At 43.7% G+C, this 5,478-nt stretch overlaps 1 pseudogene; it reads right to left on the minus strand.

The window, feature by feature from the left end:
- Positions 1-214: 214 nt before the first annotated feature.
- LOC111749984 (nascent polypeptide-associated complex subunit alpha-like) lies at positions 215-1,969 on the minus strand (annotated as a pseudogene).
- Between the last annotated feature and the right edge of the window lie 3,509 nt (positions 1,970-5,478).

Here is a 5,478-nt window from a genome sequence, read left to right on the forward strand (position 1 = left end):
AGCCTTGGAAACCCTATGGGGCAGTTCTCCTCTGTCCTACAGTGTCCCAACAGCAATGGGTTTGGTTAGTTTTTTGGTTAAGGGTATTTTGGTAATTTTCTTCTAAAATACGCTTTTTAATGGTGAAATAGGACCACACTGCATGAATGTATCGTTTATTCATTTAGGTTATTACCTGTTATTTTCTTTTTTATGTCCTTTTTTATTGATGGTGGTGATGGGTAGGGGAAGGCCAGGGTTGTTATCAATAATGCTTGAATGGACATCAATAGAAAAAACTTTCTTTGCATTTTTCTGCTTATTTCCTAATTAAAAAAAAAAAAAAACTGCTAAAGTAGACTTCACGGCCCAAGCAGTATGAAGTCTTTTCCCTCAACAATAGGTCATAACTTTTTTAACAATAGAAATGGCACAAATTTCAAACCAAGCTGCAGTCACTCTTCTGGAACACCAAAAGCAAAACAAAAACAAAAGACCACCATCAACAAAAACCCTCCTTTTCAGATGGTTACACTGTCAGTTCCATCACAGCCATTTACAATATTGTTCCTGTTGCTCTTCAGGGCAGGACTGCCTTTGCTTGTAATACATCAGCCTGTGACGTGACCAACTCTATGGCTTCACTTCCACACCTGTTTCATCTACCTCTTCTTCACGCTGCTCTTGTACAATGGGAGTCTGTGTTTTGTTTGTTTGTTTGGAATGTTCCAGACTACTTCACCTTGAGCTTTGACTTACTCAAGCAGCTGCTAGCTGTGCTTGCTGAGATAAATCCTCGATCTTGGCTTCTGCAAAAACTACGTAGAAAACAGAAGTTGGGCTCTTGCATGCACCTGGCTTTGTGATGACAAAGATTTCCGGGTGGTGACTCTAGTAATCCCTGGAACCTATCAAAAACTCAGTTTGAAGATAGTCCTTGACACCTTCTTTTCCCTTGACTCGCTCTGCTTTCCCAACAGCTGGGCTTGCTTCGTGATTTCCTGTGTGCGATCCTGTTCCTTGAGTCTGGTGCTGATTCACCATTGCCAGAGGCTGTTCCAGGCTCTGGCTCTGCCTGGGGTGGTGGCCGCTCCTGCTCCACGGTAAAGACAGTTTCTATGGCTTCACCTGATGTTTTGTGAGTGGAACATGGAACCAAGATGGTGGCAGGAAGACTATGGGACTTTTTATGTTGATGTTGTTAGGTGCCGTTGAGCCGGTTCCGACTCATTGCAACCCTATGTACAACAGAACGGAACGCTGCCCAGTCTCGTGCCATCCTCATGATCGTTGCTATGTTCCAACCCATTGTTGTAGCCACTGTGTCAATCCATCTCATTGTGGGTCTTCCTCTTTTTTGCTAAACCTCTACTTTACCAAGCATGATGTCCTTCTCCAGGGACCGCTCCCTCCTGATAACACATTCAAAGGATGTGAGACCAAATGGCACTCTAAAAAGTTATCTTAAATTCTATCAAATGTTTCTTTCCGAACTATCTTAGGCTTTGCGATACATTACACCAGATTGCAATGCCTTCAAAGTTTGTTCCCGATTGTAAATAGCCCAGAGGCCGTTAGAAAAGGGGAACTAATAACTGATATGGATTGTTCCTTGAATATCACATCCTTCTGGTCAGAGCCTGAGCACGTGTTAGCACATGGAAAATAGCTTTTATTACTTACAAAGCAGACAGCATGCAACCGGAAAAGGTCCATGATGAGCAGGACCCCCAGCTCAAAAGCTGTCCTGGCAGAGAAGGAAACTTCTACATATACTTTACTATATACCATGGATGAGGAACTTAAACGGGATAGTTACACGACACGTTGGTCCCCCTGGCTTCTGGAAACTGTCCTGGTCGAAATAGGGAACTCTTCTCTGCCTGCCTCCACCTGGTCTCTTAAGTGAGGTGTTCAATGGGGCCTACCTTCTGCTGATCTCCCCCGGCCAGGCGGGCTGAGTTAGGTGGGCTGCACACTTATGTTGCATGTTCCGTGCCTAGCACCATAGGTAAGGAGACAGAGAAAAATTCCTCCTCCTACCATTTTATACCCCAACTCAATGTGACACATACAGGGCCAATGCAGATCTTCCCCCCACTCCCACCTGACCACCCTAGTAGGGGAGGGGGCCAGAGACGTTGGAGCCAAGCCCAGGAGTGTATCTCTTTAACCCCTGTGATATTTAGACAATCCATTAGACTTCAGGGGGAGGGAAGTTGTGTGGTAAATTGTTCCTGAAACCCAAAGATGCTAGCAGAGGGAGGAAAGAGGAAGCCATGGCCTCTAGGTTTCCCCACAGGACTGACCCCTCATAGGTATTATTATTTTCAAAGCTTTATGTTACTGTTGTTAAGTTCCATGGGGCGCTGATATATTCGAACCGCCGACCTTTTGGTTAGCAGCCAAGCTCTTAACCACCACCCCACGAGGGCTCCAAATAAAGCTGGAAACACCCTGAATGTTCACAGCAGGGGAATGAATAAACCAAAAAATTGAGGTCTATCCATACAGAAGAGTACTACTACTCAGCAATACAAAGTAACAAACTTCACTCATGCCACAACATGGCTGAATCTCAAGAACACTGTACTAAGCAAAAGAAGTAAGATATCAAAGTTGTTGTTGTTAGCTGCCATCAAGTCCCCTCTTCCCCCCACTCATGGAGACCCCACACATAACGGAACAAAACACTTCCTGGTCCTGCGTCATCCCCATGACTAGTTGTAGATCAGTCCATTGTGATCCTTAGGGTTTTCGCTGGCCGATTTTCTGAAGCATATCAGCTGGCCTTTCTTCCTAGTCCATCATAGTATGGAATCTCCACTAAAACCTGGTCAGCATCCTGGTAACACACAAGCCTCCGCTGGCGGATGGATGGTGACTGTGCATGAGGCTCATTGGCCAGGCATCAAATCCAGGTCTCTCCCATGGAAGGCAAGAATTCTACCGCGGCCTTGTATGGGACACTCTAGAGAAGACAAGTTTATGATGACAGGAGCCCTGATGGTGCAGTGGTTCAACACTCGGCTGTTGGCAGAAAGGTCAATGGTTCAAATCCACCCAGTGGCTCTGCGGGAGGAAGATCTGGCGATCTGCTCCCCTAAAGATTACAGCCTAGAAAAATCTGGGGGGAGGGGGGCAATTCTACCCTGTCACACAGTGTCGTTGTGAGTCGAAATCAGACAACAACAACAACAACGACAGAAAGCAGATCATTGGGTGCCTGAGGCCAGGGTGGCAGGCTGGTAGGCTAGGAAGGGGCAGAAAGAAACTTTCTGGGGTGATGGATATATTCCATATCCTAATTGTGGTGGTGCTTCAACAGGTACAAGATATATCTGTCAAAATTCACCAAACTGTACAGCTAAAATGAATGTGTTTTATTGTATATAAATTATGCCCCAATGAAGTTGATTTAAATAAAAAAATATGCCTACATTTTTATGTCTCTTCATGAATTTTGCCTGAGAAGTAATGGGCTACTTCTACTTAACGATGTCAGGTCTTTGTTGAGCTCAGGCAAGCTTCCCCCCAATTACTTCTGTAGTGGGCACGCAGAGTTTCTTTTTGGGACCCAGCATCTGAACACCCTTTTGTATGTTTGAAGAATCACCTACTGTATAGGAGTCTGTGTCCTTCTGCAGCAAATGGAAATGCCAGACAGCACACTTCATTGCCTTCCTAATAGCTAGCATACAGGTGCACTGTGGACGCTATCCATTCAGATGAACCCCATGCAAACTGGGAAACAGAAACCACGGATAGGAAGAGCCGGATGGCAGCCGAGCTCTCCCTATGGGAAAGTTCTGCTCTGTCCTGTAGGGTGGCTATGAGTCGGAATTGACTCAATAGCACACGACGACAACAACAATTTTATCTTTACATGGTTTTCTGTCTTCCCTGTTTCATCAAGTTACCTTTTTTATTTCCACCTACCTCTCAGATGTATCCCTTTCACGTAAGACTGGAATTTTCATTTCATCAGCAAGCTCTTAGTTCACAGAATCCATGTGCTCTTAAAGTTTATTGAGTTTGAAAGCAAAATACTTCCCCCAGTTTACCCCCGTTTTCCACAGTAAATAATCGTAAACGCAGCCTCTTCCCTCTACAGCTTACCTGCTCCATTCTCTTGCCATTTAAGGTACAAGCTCTTTTCAAAGATCCATTGTTGTTGCTTGTTTTAAAAACATTTATTTCTCAAATGAAGAGAAGGTTTTCCCATTTTAGGATGAGTTCTACCTCAGTATACTTACTGTTCACATGGCTGTTGCTAGAATCTTCTTAGATTTCACCTAGTGAGCACGCTGGTATGCACAGCCCCTACCACTTTTTAAAGTGTAGATTAAATCTAAATCCAGAACGAACATAATAAAACCTTTATAGAGTTGACTTTTAGACAGGAAACTTCAAGGTTAGAATAAAAAAAAAAAAAAATTAAGTTGCTTATAAAATCGGTTAACTATATTTAAAACAAAACAAAAAAAAAACAACCACTTTGGAAATCTATCTGGCGTTATCTTAAACAGTTAGAAATAGAACTACCATACAACCCAGAAATCCCACTCCTCGGAATATACCCTAGAGAAATAAGAGCCTTCACACAAACAGATACATGCACACCCATGTTTATTGCAGCTCTGTTTACAATAGCAAAAAGTTGGAAGCAACCAAGGTGTCCATCAACGGATGAATGGGTAAATAAATTGTGGTATATTCACACAATGGAATACTACGCATTGATAAAGAACAGTGATGAATCTGTGAAACATTTCATAACATGGAGGAACCTGGAAGGCATTATGCTGAGCGAAATTAGTCAGAGGCAAAAGGACAAATATTGTATAAGACCACTATTATAAGATCTTGAGAAATAGTAAAAACTGAGAAGAACATACTTTTGTGGTTACGAAGGAGGGAGGGAGGGAGGGAGAGGGTTTTTTTTGATTAATCAGTAGATAAGAACTGCTTTGGGTGAAGGGAAAGACAACACTCAGTACATGGAAGGTCAGCTCAATTGGACTGGACCAAAAGCAAAGAAGTTTCCGGAATAAAATGAATGCTTCAAAGGTCAGCAGAGCAGGGGCGGGGGTCTGGGGAAAATGGTTTGAGGGGACTTCTAAGTCAATTGGCAAAATAATTCTATTATGAAAACATTCTGCATCCCACTCTGAAATGTGGCGTCTGGGGTCTTAAAGGCTAACAAGTAGCCATCTAAGATGCATCAATTGGTCTCAACCCACCTGGAGCAAAGGAAAATGAAGAACACCAAGGTCACATGACAACTAGGAGCCCAAGAGACAGAAAGGGCCACATGAACCAGAGACCTACATCACCCTGAGACCAGAAGAACTAGTTGGTGCCCGGCCACAATCGATGACTGCCCCGACAGGGAGCACAACAGAGAACTCCTGAGGGAACGGGAGACCAGTGGGATGCAGATCCCAAATTCTTATAAAAAGACCATACTTAATGGTCTGACTGAGACTAGAGGAATCC

The sequence above is a fragment of the Loxodonta africana genome, chromosome 2 (assembly GCF_030014295.1).
Source record: "Loxodonta africana isolate mLoxAfr1 chromosome 2, mLoxAfr1.hap2, whole genome shotgun sequence".
Taxonomy (NCBI): Eukaryota; Metazoa; Chordata; class Mammalia; order Proboscidea; family Elephantidae; genus Loxodonta; species Loxodonta africana.